Source organism: Muscardinus avellanarius (assembly GCF_963383645.1).
Source record: "Muscardinus avellanarius genome assembly, chromosome: 1".
Taxonomy (NCBI): domain Eukaryota; kingdom Metazoa; phylum Chordata; class Mammalia; order Rodentia; family Gliridae; genus Muscardinus; species Muscardinus avellanarius.
In genome coordinates, this window is record NC_137786.1 from 7,167,485 (window position 1) to 7,186,689 (window position 19,205).

A 19,205-nucleotide genomic window follows, 5' to 3' on the forward strand; every position below is an offset into this window, starting at 1 on the left:
CAAAGTAATAAAAAGCACAATTTTATCTAATCTAAGATTTATGGTATCATACTTTAATGTCTGCAAAGTGTCTTTTTCTACATGAGTTTCTCAATCACGTATTGTAAAATGTAATTTCCAATGCTAAAGGTGAGTAGGAAACAGATTCATGAATGGTCACATAATCAACATGTGCCTCTGGCGGGGACTGGAAAGCACCAAGTTCTTGCTACTTTGTGTGTGTGTGTGTGTGTGTGTGTGTGTGTGTGTGTGTGTGTGTGTGTTTGAGGAAAACCCAAAATGAAAGCAGCTATAGAGACTAAAATGGGTTATCTCAAAAGGGGAATGTGTGTATCCACTTGTATGTGTGCAGGTCAACGACTCCTGAGAACAGGTGTATCCTGCAGCCTCCCAGGTAGCTGTGACTCTCTGGTTTACTTTATGTTGTGAATGAAATCACAGATGTAGTTTCTCATAAGAGATGGTAACATTCCTGGCATTACTAATATTGCAAAAAATAGTTTTACAGTTTTGTTAGAGCTGTGTAAAACAATATTAAATAAACACTGTATTTTAAAATGAGCAAGATATATCAAGTAAATGGAAGTATAATTGAGTGAGATCAATGTCATTTTAATCTGAAATCTAGCTGGAAATATTTCTAGCAGTAGGACTCCATAGTGACGGGAAAAGTAAAATCCCCTGTTTATTGAAATACCTATACTTCTTCCCTATTAACTGTGGAGAAATAAATTACACAGAAAATGAAAAATAAAAATTAAGACTGGTCATTTTTCCGTAGAAGTTTAAATATCAAAGACTAACTTACATATTAGTAAATTAAACATGCAACACTAATTGAAAAGGGTATTATATCTATGCAATTTTATAAATTTATTTAAAAACAATATTATCTTTATAACAAAGTAAAAATTGATGATTTTGTACACTCCAAGTTTTTGGCTTATATCATATCATTTCATTATGTTTAAAATACCAATTAAAATTTCTGCTTCACTCTGTTATTATGCCTAAAAATATTATGTCAAGTTTTCATTGTTTGATAGATTTTTGGATTAATGCCATAATGGCTTTACATTAATTATGGTTTTGTATTTCTTAGGTAATCAAGCAAACCAGTAAAGTTGCTCATTTTAAAATAATCAATTCAAATGATTTAAAGTGTACAAAACATGAAGATGTACAGTTTAGATTTTAAGTAAACTGCCAAAATCAATACTAATGCAATCTATGTCTGCATGAAATCATTGTAAATAAAAGCTGAAAACTATATACAAGTAACTAAGATAGTCAGTGTTTAATTTCTTCCTCCCTATGTGTGCCCTTTACTTTCTGTTATAATGTTTTGGTCAGTTCTTAAATATATCTCTACAGGAATACTTTCTCTTTTCACAAGTTTCATTGAATACCAGGCTTCTTAAGAACATGATGTAGTGTTAGCACACTTCACCAAAACAGTGCAACCTACAGTAACATGGGAGGTGTCAGGTGCTGTGAGTTGTTTTAATAATGTCAAATCCCATCATTCCCTCAAATGTTGCCCAACAGTTTAAAAAAGATTATGTGTAATGATAAGCAACTTTTTTTGGTGGTATTGGGGTTCTAGGAAACCCTTCTACCTCTGGGCTACACTACCAGACCTATTTTTATATTTTTATTTGGGAATAGGGTCACCTAACCCAGTGAGGCTGGCTTGGAATGTATGTGATCCTCCTTTCTCTGCCTCTCAAGCGTGGGGATGACAAGCATGTGCCACAATGCCCAGCTATAAGCAACTTTTTAAAACATTGTTTTGCTCTTTTAAATTTCAAAATTTTACATTTTAGTCATTATTTGCAATCACTGAAAGAGAAGGGAACATATGTTTTCTCTAATATGCCCAAACTATGGAGTATTAGGAATACCAGAGGGACTCCAGACAATGGAGGGGAAACCTCAGCAAAGCTAGAGAGGAAGGGTAGGGGAGGAAGAAGGCTGAGGTTGATTAATGGAGGAGCTACATCTGAATATGTGTAAAAGTATGAATGTAGCATGGTCAACTTGAACACTCTTTGTTGAGGGGGGACTAGGACATGGAGGAGAAGAGGGCACCAAGCACTGTTGGAATGTATGCCATTTTCAATATGATCAATATAAAAATAAAATAAATTAATTAAAAATTTAAAATTTTGCATTTTAGTCTTTATTTACTTTATAATATGTTTAATTAATAACAAAAATTATCTACTCATGCATGTTAGAATTGACTATTCACATACAAAGAGAGTAAATATACTGAGTTTGAAATGAGATTATTTTTGTTATGCTACTGATAATGGTATTTTATAGGTAATATATTTCTTACAATCTTCTTGTAAAATAAGTTTAGCACAAAAGTTCTCACATAGTAGGTGTGTTATCTACAAGTTTTAGGCAATATAGATTTAAGGCTGAATTAAACTAAAAGCCAAAACAAATCACCACACAATCTAAGATTTAGACGAGAAGCATTTAATTTCTGCAAAGCACATTTTAATACGTGGATTTCTCTTGCTGGTGACTGGAAAATTGCAAAATGCAGTTCATAATACAGAATGAATGTTGCTCATATAGAATTAAAAACCACTGCAGCAATAATGTAGATTGTAAAGTACTGAGAAGATGAAAGAGGGGAGCATAAGATGATGGAAGAGGAAGACAAAGACACAGAGAGAAGTAAAGGTTGTGTGGGCGCTGTGCTAGGGGCTTTGATGATTTGTTTGCTCATCATTTCAGGTGAGCACTACCTCTGAGACTAAACACACTCATTATCTTAGCACCCTTAGGCAAGCCCATGGAGAAGCCAGGTGGCTAGTTCTTCCACTACTTACTTTTTTAACATCTTTGAATAGACCCTGGCATGATTTCTTGGTAGTTACCTCATCAGTAACACTTAATTTCAGCCATGGGGGGAAAATGCCCACCCACTGCTTTTTGTCATCCATCACTTCTGCTGAGAAGTTAGCTGCCAGTCCTTAGTATTTACTCTGGGGATTGAGTCTTATGTTCTTTGAGTACTGTAAAGACTGTCACCTTTGCAGTTTTCAGAAATTTTACTATGGTGCTTCTGAGGGCTGTTCATTTGGGTTTATCTTCCTTGGAGTTTTCGCAGGCTTCTGAATAGTAAGTTGATTTTTCTATCATCATGATTTTGATTTTTTCTTTGTACTTAATCTCCCTTTTCACTTTAATATGTATGTATATATACAATTTGTCACATACATGCTTATCCGTATTCTGAAAGTATCCACTGTTTCATCTCTCTATGATCATATTTAATTGTTTTCCATTCACCAAATTTCTATTTCAATGATTCCCATTTCTTTTGGCCTAATCTGCTCTTAAATTTATCTACTGAGCCTTTAACTTCACACATTCCATTTTTCTGCCATTTGAGTGTCTTTTGACTCCTTTTAAAATTCCATTTTTTAATTCTTTATCCAATTTGTACATATTTTCCCTCATTTCCTTGAAAACATAAACAAGTATATACGTGTATATTTTTAGGGTATTTGTTTCCTTGCTTATTTAATGTCTAACTTTTTCCTTATTCATGCTACATAGTTCAAATTTTTATGCTGAATGTTACATAGAAAAGAATTATGGGGCTTCAAGTGCTATCATTTTTCAGAAGAAAAGACTTTTGGGAAAGGATAATGAAGGGCTGTTAACTTCAATCCAGGTGAGATGTGGAGTTGGGCTGACATTTTGTTTGATTTCCCCTTATTTCTTCAATGCCTCTTTGCTAGGTTTTGTCTGTGAGCCTGGTAGATTTCTACTTTTCTTTGAGCTCCAAAGTATGATATAAAATTCATCTTTTCTCTTTAGGGATTACTCACCCGTTGGGCCCACACACTTTCGTGATTAGTCAATTCCATGGAGACAAGACTAGGTGTATTTGAAGAATGTCCACTTTCTGTGTGTGGCCAGCTCTGTTCAACAAGACCCTCAGTGAGTAAGAGATAGTGCAATGTGTTGGTCATTGACTGAGAACATAGTGGGATCCAGTGACTGAGGATTACAATAGTTTTAATTTTGGTAATAAATCAATCAGCTATGATTTCAGGAAAACTAATTTGAAGAGTGAAAAGAGAGGGCTGGGATATAGTTATAATTTTCTATATATTGAGTTTAGAATGTTTATGAAACATAAAAATGATTGTGTCCCAGTAGAAAACTTAATAGATAACTGAAACTTAAGACAGTAGTGGGCTAAATGTATACATTTGAGAATAATGAGTAAACTATTTGATATAACTGCTTAACATGGCTTTTCAAAAAGGGCAAATATAAAGAGAATAATAGCAAACCAAAAATATTATTCTGGGGTTTACTAATATGTAATAAGGCAGAAAAATCAATTAAAGAAAGTCATACAGGAAATCTGGCATTAATGAGAGTCATCTAAGAAGAGATCCATGCAAGATATACTAGTTAGATGGCTTCAGTCTGCCTGTCAATAAACACACACACACACACACACACACACACACACACACACACAATTCTTCTTTTTGAGTCAAAAAAAAGGAAATTAAACTGAGTGTACTTGGTGGCACACACCTGTAATCCAAGTATTTGGGAAGCCGAGACAGGAAGATCACAGTTCAAGGCAGGGCAGCAAATTAGCAAGGCTCTGTGTTAAACTAAAAACGAAATTAGGGCTATGGATTTACCTTGGAGGTAAAATTACCCTGGTTTCAACCACTAGTACCACTAAAAAGGGAGGAAATAATTCATTTAGGTAATGGAGGCCTCTGAGGAGGCATGCTTCAGTACCAGAGTCTTAAGGCATTCAAAGAACTCTGTCGCTGTTCACCTTGGTCCTGATGTTCCTTATCTGTTTTCATCATTGGCCCAAATCTTAGCGATAACTATTAGCAGTATCTGTATATATTCTTAATTGAAATTGGAAGGAGAATTGTATGGTCATAGCAGTTCCAAGAAAACTCTGAGATTCACGCTGATTATACCATCCTTTAATCAAGCATCTAGCACAGGGGATTGTTTTGTTGACGTGGTCTGGGTTACACAGTCATCTTCAAGCTGAATCTAGGAGCAGATAGAAAAACAACATTCACTAAAAATGCATGAGGCACAATCTTCATGGAAAATACAGGTTATCTTAAAGAATGAGGAGCAAGAAACACATGTATGAGCGGTCCTCACTACCAAAGTATATGAATAACCGTCTCCTAGGGATGGGTTAAAGTAGTGATAAATTCTATAGAAAGGTTCTCAAAAATAAAACTGATCAGAGTTTGTGGGTCACTGTGCTCACAAATGCTGATTTTTAAATAATTTTATTGGTGAATTGAAATCATACATCATAATGAAGTTTAGAGTGATAGATTCATTCATGTACACAGAACTTGGTCAGCTTCCCCTATACCAGCTCTCACCCCATTCTCTCTCCTTCCCCTTACATGGTATTGAGATTGGCATCGATAATTTTGTATATATACTAGTGTCACCTGAAGTGTTAAAGAAAGCAAGGGATGGGAATTTTCTCTCCTAACAATTAAGTTACAGTATTTTATTTAGCATTTTAATATTTTTCTTGGAACATCTAATTATATTTTCATTCCAAACTAAGTAGAGGATACTATTTGTGTAAGGAAATTCTGTCGTTTAGCCAATTAAATATGCTTGGAACAATTTTTCCCCAAATGGCCTTTATTTATCAGGATTCCTACTTTATATTATTTGATATAATATCTACAATTTAGTTATCTTCCAAATCTTTTAAAATATTGATCTTGCCATTATAATAGCAAAATAAATATATTTACTGACCACCATAATTATGTTGAGATTACCTTCAAATACAATGGTAAATCAATCCTTTATTTTCTATTTGTCTTGCTTATCAAAAGTATATTTAAATGTTCAGTCTCATGTATTTTTTGAATTGTATATTTCTCAACATTTATCATCTTAAGCCTCTCTTTCTTCTTTCTTTCTTTCTTTCTTCCTTTCTCAATGGTAGTTAAACCCAGAGGAATTTTACTTCTGAGCTACATTCACAAATTTTTTTTTTTTAATTTTGAAACACAATCTTGCTAAGTTGCTGAGGCTGGCCTTAAACCTATAATCCATCTGTCTCAGCCTCCCAAGCACTGGAAGAATTCCCAGCTAATTATAAAACTGAATTTAAAGTAGTTGATTAGGAAGATCTAGTCAGGAAGAAGAAAAGAGTCAGTGAGGTTTCCTACTGCCTAGGTGACAGAACTAGGTTTTTTGTTCAGATGCAGGTATGTTCTTTCATAAATACTTTTAATTTAACTTTATTTCTTGCCCACTGCATTATGTATCTTTAAAAAAATGTTTGAGAATGTTATTGTGGGACAAAATGCTGCAAGTGCCTTAAATTGCTTTAGAAAAAAAGCCAGAAGTGGTGGTACACACTTGTAATACCAGTAGTTGGAAGACTGGGAGAGGATAGTTGCAGGTTCAATGATAGCCTTGGAAGTTTAGCAAGATGCTCAACAACCTAGGGAGACCCTGCTTCAAAAATAAATAAGTAAATAAATAAATAAATAAATAAAGGACGGGGAGTGTAGCTCAGAGGTAGAGTACTCCTCAGTTCAATCCCCAGTAAAACACACACATACACACACACACACATACACACATATACACACAGAAATAATGCTGTAAATATACAAAGTGGCCTAAAATTTGAATTTGGTGGTAATATTATAAATATTTTGTGTGTGTCTCATAGTGGCATATTGTAATTCACCTTTTCACATGAGGAGGATTTGAGTTGTTCTAGGGCTGTTCTATGATACCACACTTCTTCTTCTGTTTCTTAGAGGTTTGGTGTTTTTTTTTTTTTAATCCTTTTTTTAGCAAAAGGAGACAAGGTATGGAATGGTCAGAAATAATTTGTCTCTCTAGACTTTCAAAGCAAATCTTCCTCTTGCCTACTTACTTTTTATATTTGATGCTAGGTCAACCCCATCCACCTTTTTTGTTTGGCATTGAGGGAAAAAAAAAAAAAGAGCGAAACACCTCAATGGCCCTGATGTACACCAACATATCAGAGCTAATCAAGGTGTTGAACACAGGAAGGTGAGCAGGGAGAAGGAGTGGGGTGGGGACTAAGGAGGGCTCAAAAAGTACCCTGTGTGTATCTTGAAACTTCTGCAAGGTATATGATTATAGTGCACCAATGAGGGTGAAAAAACTAAGACAACTGTATTTCTGTTCTTTGATTTTTGTTCAGAATGGGAGGTTCTTTCTAGAAGTAGTAACTAAACATGTATTTGACTAAGAATATAAACACAATATCCACCTCTCACACAGTGGACATTACCATGGGATCACTCACATCAAATTCTCTATTTTCCTTGTGAAGCACCTCATCTATTATCACTAATGAATGAGTGAAACTTCTTTGGACAGATATAGTTTCCCAAAAAAATGTAGAGAAACTAATTCAAAAGGGAATCGTCCAGCCATCAGACTCTATAAATTCAGAGGAAAGGTGGTATTTAGGGATACTCAATTCAAGGCTTCCTTGTCAAGATGTTCTATGTTCAGCAAAGTCATATTTTCATTAGTAGAGTGCAGTGATTTACGGCCACATTAGGCTAGTAATTTACACAGTCTTCTGTAACTCGCTTCTAATTTTTCTGTCCGTTTTCCTTTCAAATTGCAAAAATATCTTTAATTCATCTCAGGCATGATCATATTTCATATGAAATTCTGTATATGGTGTTCTGACCTTTTTAAGCAGCTAAGAAATGCATTCAGCTCCCAGTAACAAAAACCCAACTGCAGATGTCTATACGCATAAAGATTCATTCTCTTACAGTGAAAAAGGTGTGGAAGTTGCCTTGCCAGGGCTCAGGCAAAAAACTTCATAGTTGACATCTGCATGTTTATAAACACCGCCAACTTTAGCATGAAGCTTCCAATGCTACTAATAGAAAATGTATAAGAATAGTAGATAGAAAGGCAGACCTCGTGTCCATCACAGAAATAACCCTGCCATTCATTTATTCCTTCCTCAAATCTAGGCATGGTTCATGTGCCTGTAATCCCTGTATTTAGGAGGCTAAGATAGGAGGATCGGGGTTTGAGGCCAGCCTCCACAACTTAGTGAGACCCTCAGGAATTAGCAAGACGTTGTTTCAAATTAAATAAACAAATCAAAAGGACTGAGGGTATATCTTGGAGGTAGAATGTCCCGGAGTCCATTCCCCAGTACCAAATAAAAAAAGAGAAGGAGGAGGGAGAGAGAGAAGGGGATTATGCGTGTGGTTTTTATTCTCAGAGGAATGAGTTTTCAATCACAAAAATTCTTAGAGGTATTAGATTTCAGGTGTTTAGAAAATGCTAAAGTTCTCAAATAAAATTTTCTTAAAGGTGGACTTCTTTAGACCTTGGTTTGCAAACCTGACCATATAAAATTCTGGCCTAATGAAGCAACACACCATTTAATTGGTAATTTTTTACCTTTTATATTTAGAATGCAGACTTTATACAGCAGCATTGTCAAAGATGATAATAAATTAGCCTGGCGTGGTGGTGCACGCTTACAATCCCCGCGTTTGGGAGGCAGGTGGAGACAGGAGGATAGCGCAGTTCGAAGCCAGCCGCGCATGCTGGCTTAAGAGACCCTGTTTCCCAATTAAAAAAAATATAAAACTAGGTCTTGGAGTTTAGCCCAGAGGTAGAAAGGTTCCATCCCCAGTGCCAACAAAAAAAAAATGATAATAAATTAAAAATGGCTCCTGGTATCAATGGGCTTTACCCATACTCCTTTTTTATTCCCAATGTATTGATCATCCAGCAGTGTGCAAGTATGCACCCGTGGTTTATAATATATTTGTATTATTAATAATTTAACATAACCATATTAAATTGATTTATCCCTAAATTTATGACATTACTCATAAGACATTATAATATGCATACCTATCTACGTGCAAGACATAAAACTTATAAGGATTGGGTTATTAAATAATTATACATTGTCAACAACTCATGAAAATTAATTTTCTTTAATGGCTGATGATTTCCCAGTAAAACGGCTCATGATGCATGTCTGGATCTTAGTGAAATATGAAGCATTGAAAATGAATGATCCGGTAGGGAGGGGAGTAGTGAGCTCAGCCTCGGCCCTGTCGTGAGTCAGGACTTGCCAGCAGTTCTTCCCCTCCCCCTCATGTTTCTGCTGTAAATACCTATTTGGGAATTAAATGTCTGAGTTTTTTCTTTGCTCCAGGAGGTTTGTTACTACTTCTTCAAAAGACAGGTCAGAATTTCTCTAAACGAATGAGTATAGACATTTCTGCCTTTGGGTACATTAGTAAAGTCTTACTAATGTTGAGGAAAAAGAAGGATAGTTAATACAAAAGAAATCTAATTGTTATTATATTATTGGGTTCTCTCCATCTTCTTTGCCCAGTTTTCAAACTAGTAAAGAAGAAAGAAAGAAATTTTTGTTTTTCCAGGCATTGCATTTTCTATGAGGCAGCCCTCTTGGCCCTTTGGTAGAGGCAGGATTATGGCTAAAAGGGAACTTATACACAGACAAGTCCATACCATTTAGATTCACACTGAAATTATGTGATTTCTAAGCAACAATATATCAGAGACTATCAGGGCATGGTAGCGCATGTTTGTAATCCCAGTACTTGGGAGGCTGAGACAGGAGGATCATAGGTTCACAGCCAGCCTCAGCTACTTAGTGAGGTCTTCGCAACTCAGTGAGACCCTGTTTCAAAATAAAGAATAAAAACTAGGACTAAGGATGTAGCTCAGTATTAGAATTCCTCAGTGCCAAATAAAACAGAGATATGTTAGATATTGGGAATTAAAATTCAATGGTTATAGCAATGACCTATACGTTCTAAACCTATAGAAAGATACGTGACTAAACCCCCCCCAGTAATACTATTCTCTTAAATTTTCATTCCATTTAAACATTTTCTGTCAAGGCTAAAGTCAAAGCTAATATTCTGAATTTTATGATACCAGTGCTGAGATGTTTTTTAATTGCTTTATACTGAAAATACCATGGTATTAAGCTTGTGTCATTTAATTATTTGAGTCTGGAATTCTCAGACCAGTTTGAGATGCCTATAGCTGCCTTGAAGTAAATGATATACATGACTTTTGAAATATTTTTGTCAATAATGACCAAATTTTATTATGTGCATGCATATATCTGTCACAATGGAACCCACAATTCTGTAAAACTAATATACATCAATAAAAATAAATAATGGGAAGAGATATGGGAGTTTTCTTCTCATTTGAATCTGGTGTTTGATGGTTTGGCGAGGCACAGATCAGAAGAATGCTACCCTTGGTTTCTCCTGCTATGAGAGCGTATTCTGTCTCACCAGTTGTGTCTTAAATGTTTTTTAGTTTGGTCTGCATTGCATGAAGTTAATCAGTTAAGCACTGGCTCTGTTCCTCCTGTGCGTGCGGCAGGGCCTGCCACTCTGAAAGGTGTCTTGAGGTGACATCTTGGTCTCTACTAGAGTCCCTTCCTACTTGATCTGAGTCACTGCAATACTTTCCACATCCAGAGGGCGGTCAGACTTTTCCTTCTCTGACGTTCCAGGTGCATCTGGGACGCGCTCAGCTATTCTTCTCCTGAAACACTCCATTCCTCACAGTGTCTCTGTCCAGAAGCTTCCATCATGCATTAAGTATTTTGTAAACAAGTATGTTCAACTATGCATTACGTTTTTCATTGTGAGAAAACAAAATTATGTATAAAGTTAGAATCAACTGTCTGTAAGAGTCACCTGTGAAGGTAAAAAATGGGGTTCAATTATAGAACTTAGAATTCACACCCTAATGCATTTATAAAATTGTTTTACAATAGTTTATAAATACATATGTAGATAGATAGTTTGTAAAATAGATTATTACAGTTCTTGATGTTCCCAGAGTCTTCGCAGAATATCCCATAAATATCACATAAAAAATCAATGCTTTTTGGTCTGTTTTACATGTTTCTTCTCACCAAAAACCAACCATCTTCAGACAAGAGATAGGAACTTTTTCATATTCTTTCATTGATGTATTATAATTAAACATCTTTTTATACCCTATATATATATGTGTGTATATATATATATATATATACATATACATACATACATACTTTCTATATATACTTTCTATATATACTTTTTATATTCTTTCATTGGGCCATTGTAATTATACATCTTAGTGAGTTCAAATCATATCAACAGATATGCAGACAGGTCTTGTTACATTCTGCCTTTTTATTTAGAATAAAAAGCCTTTCTCTTCTTTCCAGGAGTTTGGCCTCGTAAGTACCCATTCTTTATTATTTTGTTTCCAATTATGCTTTTGTCTCAAAGATCCTAGAAGAGGAATCTTTGGGGGGAAAAAGTAAGCACATTAATAAACTTCTGACATACATTCCTAAACCATCCTTCATAAAAAAAAAGCCAATTCATTCTCTGGCCAAAGTGTATAATAGAGTGTACATTTACTTCTGAAGTGATTATTTCCTACCATCCCTGGCAGGAATCTAGGCAATAAAGGAAGATGAACAAGATTGGAAAAGTGGTTTTGTCTACAAGGAAATTTTCCTTTAAGTGTGAGAGAAAATGTAGTGCAGAGCAGAACCATTTTCACTTAATAGGAGAAGATAAAATAATGGCTTTTCTTTGATGAGCTCTGAGCATTTTAGTGAGACCACCATAAATTTGGCATTAGAGGGTAAGTCACAGAATAATATTGGCAGATAATTTATGTCTCCAATCATACTGTTTGGCTGTGAGAAGAGATAGACATTTTCTCTGTGGGTTTCACATTCTTTGCATGAAGGCACAGACAGTAGATTATGTGATTTAATAGATGATTGCATATGATTTGGGGTTTGGGCCTCCACCTACATCTGTCCACCTATAACAGCTCCTGGCACTGGTGGCACTTAATAAAAAGTGTGTTGAATAACATTTCTTTAAGAATGTGGAGTTAGTGATATCATGAAAATCTTTAATCTAAAATGTTTCATTAGAATTGCCTTTTTCTAAAACAGCCTTTGATGAGTGGCAAATAGGTTTCTCTTTGGTTGGTCAAAAATGTTACGGGTACATTCCAGAGAGAGAGGCCTGGGCTGAGCACCGTAGATCTATACTTATTAAAGAGAGTACTATAATTTGTTATTTTGATTACCTTGCTAGGCATATGTTTAATATATTTCTTAATTCCAGAATATTTTCTTCCTGGTACAGATACTATTCAAATAAGAAAGAATTGCTCTTTTCACAATATTAAAACTAAGACATAAAAAAAAATTCTGGCTCCATGATTCCTACCCTAGGTTGCCCAGATCTTTGAAGAATGAATATGCTCTTGCGTGAGGCTGAGAACAAAAGGTAGCTTACAGTAGTTCACTACCTCTCTCGGCTGAGACTTCCTTCAACCACCATAAAAACTGCATGGCCAGCTGAATTGGACATGTCTGCAGAGCTCTGGGCCCCTTCTCCTAAGTGCTCCCCAAGCCCACATTTCACAGAGCAATGGAGCCCCAAGTATTGATGAAACTATTCATCAAAATGTCATTCCTTCAAACTTTTAAATTACAGCATTTAATATTCTTGTGACAGTCCTGATTTCAAAGGCCTTCAACTTCTTTTTATAAGATTAAAAAGTCCCCGAAACTCTCAACAACTTAATGGCTTAAGTGATAAAAATTCTTCCAACACACAGGCATATTGCTGAAATAAAATGAAACAACAACAGGCATGAGGGAAAACCCTAACAAAGAACTAGTGGTCTAAGTCGGGGATGACTATGTCTTTGCTAATCCAGATACAAGTACTGTTACTTTGGAAAGGCCTTTGCACAACAGGTTAAAAATAACAAGAGAAGGAGGGAGGGGGAGGGGGAGAGGGAGGGGGAGGGAAGTGGGTAAGAGCTAATTGGGTGATGTGAGCACGTATCTCTCCATCATCTTTTATCCCATTAAGATATATAGCTACAATGCACCCATAAAAAATAACATGGTGGGTGCACATTTAAAAAAATAATTATTTTAACCCATTAAGTGAAAAACTATAAGCAATGGAGAGAATATGGATAAGAGAAGTAAAAAGAAAGTTGTGTGTAGCAAAATCATTATTTTTATAATGACAATATAAAGACAATTCTTTCTTTCTATCTTTCTTTCTTTCTTTCTTTCTTTCTTTCTTTCTTTCTCTCAGTGTGGTACTGGGGATTGAATCTAGAAGCATTCTAACTCTGAGCTATACCCCAGCCCTATTTTTTGTATGTATGTATTTATTTATTTATTTAAATTTAATTTAATTATTTATTCTGGGGATGAAACCCCAAGGCTTTCTTCCTCCAAGCTATAGCCACGGCCCTGTTTTTTATTCTTTATTTTACACAGGGTCTTATTAAGTTGTGGAGGGCCTCACTAAGTAGCTGAGGCTGGCTGCAAACCAGGATCTTCCTATCTTGGCCTCCCAAGTACAAGAGCGCACCACTACTCCTACTTTTATTTAATTTTGAAACAGTGTATTGCTAAGTTGCTGAGAGTCACCAAGGAGCTAAAGATGGCATTAAACCTGAGGTCCTCCTGTATCATTCTCCCAAGTGCTGAGATTACGGGTGTGCAATACCATGCCTGGAAAGAATATTAATTTATTTCATTCTCTGAGAAGATGAAATCTGTTCATTTTATGTGAGTGGATACATTTTCTAATTTATTAATTTTATTTTTATCTAGTGTATATATATTTAGCAAGTAAAATTATATTATTTAGTTTTAATGGGAAAAGTCTTAGTGTCATCAGTAGTAATGGACAGTTAGAAGAAATCTAAAAAGAATAATTCATTTATTTTTCTCTCATATCTTATCACTCATCAATTTATACCACTTGTGTTTATTTCTTTTCTGAATCATTTGAGAATATGTTTCTTATTTTTTATTTATAGTCATACATGTTTCTAATAGCTTGTCTTTCCCTCTTATTATGTAAATATTTCCTAAGAATAAAATTTTATATATATATATATATATATATAATTGCTGTGTTGTCAATTTTAAAATATATATATAATTGAAAAATATAGTATTTTATTCTATATTGTGCTTTTCATTAATTTATTTGTCATATTAGTATTATTTTAGCATTTTGTTTCCTCTAATGCAGGTCCACTGTAGAAGCGTTGGCTGCTTTTGGCATTTCTCTTTGGTCTCTTCTTGTTCTTCACACTGTCCTTGTCTCTTCACTGATATTCTGATTTTAGACCAGATATTTTATAAATTTTCCTAAATTTGAATTTCTCTAATATATCTTCATAACCTATTCAGTTTATGCATGACCAGATGGAACAGACAGGATGAAGTGCCCAATAAATGGTGCCCAGCACTCCTGCTGATAGTCCAAATTTTGGCCATCTGGTTGAAGTTTTGTCTTTTTTTTTTTTATTCTAAAGTTATTTTTTCCTTGATGCTTCTGCAGTATAAAAACTGGATTCTAATAACATTATCATATTTAAACTATTTACTTGATTTAATAATATGCACAAAGTAATTTCATAAACACTGTACTTGTATAACTACAAAAACAAAATCTGGTTATAAGAGGTATGCTGTTGTTTTTTTTTAAATGTGATTCAGATGATGAGAAATAGTGGCTATTGCACATTTTGTCACAGTTTTATGTGATTATCTTTCTTAAATAAAAACTACTAATAAGAGCTTTTAACACAGAGATTATATATGCTAATTTTCTTTCCTATTTTTTTTTTTTTTTTTTTTGCTCATTTCTAGGGTAATGGACTCGTTGCCCTGTAGGTATCTTTGTAAATGAATCCATTGGCTGTCTCTGTGTAACAAACCACTTACCATTGATTAGCTCATGATTCCCTGGTGGAAAATTGAGGCTTAGCTCAGTCTGGTGGTTTTGCTGACTTTAGCTCCACAGGCTTGTACATCTGTGTTTCACTGGAGAGGTGGGGGGCACTGGCGGGTCCAGAGGATCCTGTTTGTATATTTGGCAGCTGCCTGGCTGTCAGCAGGGTCAATGGGGGGAGCTCAGTGTGTTCTTACTATCCAGAAATAAAGAGCGAGCTGGCTTGCAGGAAAAAAAAGTTTGCAAGAGAGCAAAAAGTGTGTGCAGGATCTCCTGATGCCTGGGTCAGGGCTGACTGGCCCTTTTTTCCTCATTCCATTAGACAAAGCAGACCACAATACCTATGGGGGACATGGACTCTATGCCTTGAAAAAAAAACTTGGACATTTTCATCTAGAAGTGCCTGGATACAGGGCAAAGTCAAATATGTCTGATTTTACAATTTACCATTGATTCCTGAAGTATTTATTGGAAGGGGTGTGGCCTAAACCCAAATAAAAAAAAATTGCAAATGATTGTAACTAAATCCACTGGGTGTTTATGAAATTTTACATGTGATTTACCTGTTATTTTGACTTCTTACATCTTTCTTGATCGCCACTTTATCTTCCCAACTGTGTAACAGAAGTAACCTCGTAGAGAGTATATTTGAGAACTAAGAACAGACAAGATTTAACTTTGATAATATCCGCATACAAAATTTCAAAAGAAATAGTCATCTTATCTATGTGAGCATTTAAAGTTAAGAAGACCTTTTTGTAATGATCACATGAAATACCCTAATGGACTGAAATTCTCTAGTATTCAAAAACAAACATTAACCTCATCAATTTCCTCTAATTGTTTGACATACTGTTTGACATTGACATAGGTTACTTTTAGTAATAGAGTTTTAACCTTCACTTTATAGGATGATTTGCACATCACTGGCATATCCAAAGGAAATTAAAGATTTTTTAAATGTCATTAATATTTGAGAGGAATCTATTTTAACTAAACTAAGACTAGTCATTATCTTCTCATAACATTAGTATGGATTTGGTAATAAAAAGCAAACCAGACAGCCTCAGCTCATTTCCAAATTAAAGGTTTGCAAAGAATTAAAGTCAGGGGTATGCACCTGACCCCTCAGAGTTACTGCTCCCTCATCTCTTCCAAAGCACAGACTGCTGACCGCACCTGAGTGCTATGTAAAGGGGATGAAGCAGCTCATGGAATGTCCCCTCCAAAATGTGCCTCATGTCAGGGGCCTTATTTTCTCCCACTCAATAAAAAATACTTAACTATGAATGTAAGAAAACCTTATCTATGCTTGAAAAGAAACTTGAAACCTAAGAATAATCTGGAAAAAGCATAAGTATTTTTGACACCAAAATGCAATCTAGACGAGATAGTAAGAACAAACATGTGACTAAAGTATTTCTTCCTCCTTCCCAAGTTGCTCATTAGAAATATTACATAGCAGGTAGTCGGAGGGATAAAAATGTCATAGCAGACCCTGAATAATTACTCACCTAAATAATAACACCAGCACCAATTTATTTGTTTAATATTATCTCTGTGTGTTTAGAGATGTGAAGTTACTATTTCTAATCAAATGACACAGCTCAGCATGAAGTCCTTATGCTGTTTTATATGAAGCAGACACAAACTCCTAATCATGGGAAAATTTTATCACACTGTGTCTAGACAATGCAAGGTTTTTTGGAGTAGCCGAATTCAATCTTTATCCCTATTATCACTTGAGATAAAGCAGTTTGTTATTTACAGTGAAAATGCTGAGCCTCGCTTCCAGCATTGTTGAAGGCTGCATAATTATGAAATTGGCCTGGGTCAGATTCAGTGGTAAACACAGCTTGTCAAGGTTTGCTCCATAACTTCCTTTACCATCTTTAAACATAAATTGTGTAAATTCATAATAAAGAAATCACATACATTTATAGAAAACACATAAAGAGAATGGTCAAATGGCCATGTAAGAGAAGTTTACAGCCCTGCATAATCCCAGCTGTGACATGTTTGTATAGCAGCTGTTTCTCAGCTGAACATTTATTCACCTCCGAGTAATTACCCTGGACACAAAGAGAACAAGTCCATCTCTTTTTCACTGTTCCTAACCCTTTCAGAGGCAGAGGATTGTTTGCTGGTATTTCTCTAGCTGACATTATTGGAGAAAAACATTTAACCAAGTAACAATAATTGCATTAGTGAGACCATGAGGCATAAATAAAAGTATTGTTCAACCACCTAGGATTCAAACACAGATGTTTATATCTACTGACTATTTGCATGGCACTGTCTCAGACAGGGCAAAAGATACTGTTCTGACACACTATATAAATAACATGCATAGAAGCACTCCAGGCCATCTACTGAGCTTCTGATAAATGTGGAATGAGCAGCAGGTGTTCATGTGTGCATGCATAGCATCTGAGTATTTTATAGATGTCATGTATTTAGTAACAGAGAGAAGCCAGGCGTGGTGGTGCACGCTTGTAATCCCCGCGCTTGGGGAGTGGAGACAGGAGGATCCCGCAGGTTCGAAGCCAGCCTTTCTGGCTTAAGAGACCCTGTTTCCAAATATAAATATAAAAAATAGGTGTCTGGGAATGTAGCCCGGAGGTAGAAGGGTTTCCAGGGGAAAAAAAAAAGAACTAAAAGAACAGAGAGACTGTTTCATTCTTTTCCAAGTCTCCGCTCTATCAAAGTGGAGATTGTGTGAAGGCTGAGTTAAGATATTTATGTTTTCTATACATCCAGTAGTCCCTAGTAAATGGAAATTAACTGCTCACCATAAAATTTACACTTAAATACTATTAAGGGTGTTTCTGCTTTTCATATCTCAGTACTTACTTTGGTGTGTTATATTTGAGATAATAAAAATTGAATTACTTTGTAAAAAAAATGTCCTATCATTATTTCCAAAACAGAGAAGAAAAATGAAAGAAGAGAATCCAGTCCTAACCCGTAGGGGGATGTAATAAGTAACATTTTCAAAAGACATCTGTGCTTATCCTAACTGATGCGATGTTATAATGACTTTTCTTTACTTATAGTGTTCACATGATTAACTTGTTGCTAAATAATGTTATAGTTTGAAGTGTAATGGATTTAGAATGTGGCCCTAGATTTCAGAGACAGGGAAGCTAAGTTGGAGGCAGGCCTTAGCTGCTGACGAGAGGAGGGTTGATGGGGATGTGGCCTTGGAGACTTCATATGATTCTTCCTCCTTTTCTTCTCTCTTGTTTCAAGCCTTCATGATTAGGAGCAGAGCCTTGGTGCTCTTCTGTCTCTGTTCTCCACATCATGGTCTGAACACTACAGATTTCACCTGGCCTAATATGGACTCAAGCCCTGAAATCTCCATAACTGTGAGCCTGTATCTCCCTTCTCTAAGTTGTTTTCACCTCCTTTGCCTCACAACAGTGAGAATGCTATGTGAAAAACTAAGATTTTTCCATTTTAATTTTCAATTTTAAATAAAGCCAAACTTATTTTACTATTTACACTCAAGTGTTCAAAGCATGACTAGGTAATTATTTTTTGTTGTTGTTGTTTGTTTGTTTGGTGGCACTGGGGTTCCTGGAAACCCTTCTACCTACAGGCTACACTCCCAGACCTACTTTATACTTTTATTTGGAAACAGGGTCTCTTAAGCCAGCAAGTCTTGCTTCGAACCTGTGCAATCCTCCTGTCTCCACCTCCCAAGCCTGTGCCACCATGCCCGGCAGGTAATTGTTTTAATTAAATAAAGCAAACACACAACTCTTATTAGCCTTATATTTATATCTGCTCTTCATTACTCTCAGAGTACGGTTTCTGAATTCATTCCCATTAACCACCTTCAGTTGTCTAGTTATAGTTTGCTTCCCAAATTACCCTAATAGATCTGTCTTCATCAAACGAAAATTGTTATAAATAGGTGAGGGTAATCCAATTCCCCAAATTTTACAAGTTGCACTGAAAGCTTACAAGGTGATTGTCCCCATGCCCAGACAGGCATCGGTAACATGTTATGGATGTCATACTTTCTGGATGTCAAAGTTGCCAAGCAAATGAACCCAATGATTGGAGGAGCTTGGGGTAAGAGAGTAGCTCAGTTGCCAGTGTTTCAGTACACAGCCTCCGTCTGGCTAGAAAGAAGGTGACAGGAGGAGGAGAACTACACCTACTTGGTCCCTTATTCTGTTTTCTATTCCAAGATTGCTCTCTATTGTAGTCTCCTCATCCTTCCGGGTGGTCACATTTGACAGAACTAGAAAGGATAAAACAGATTGAGACCAATTTCCTTTAAGGAAGTTGTGCTTTCAAGGATCA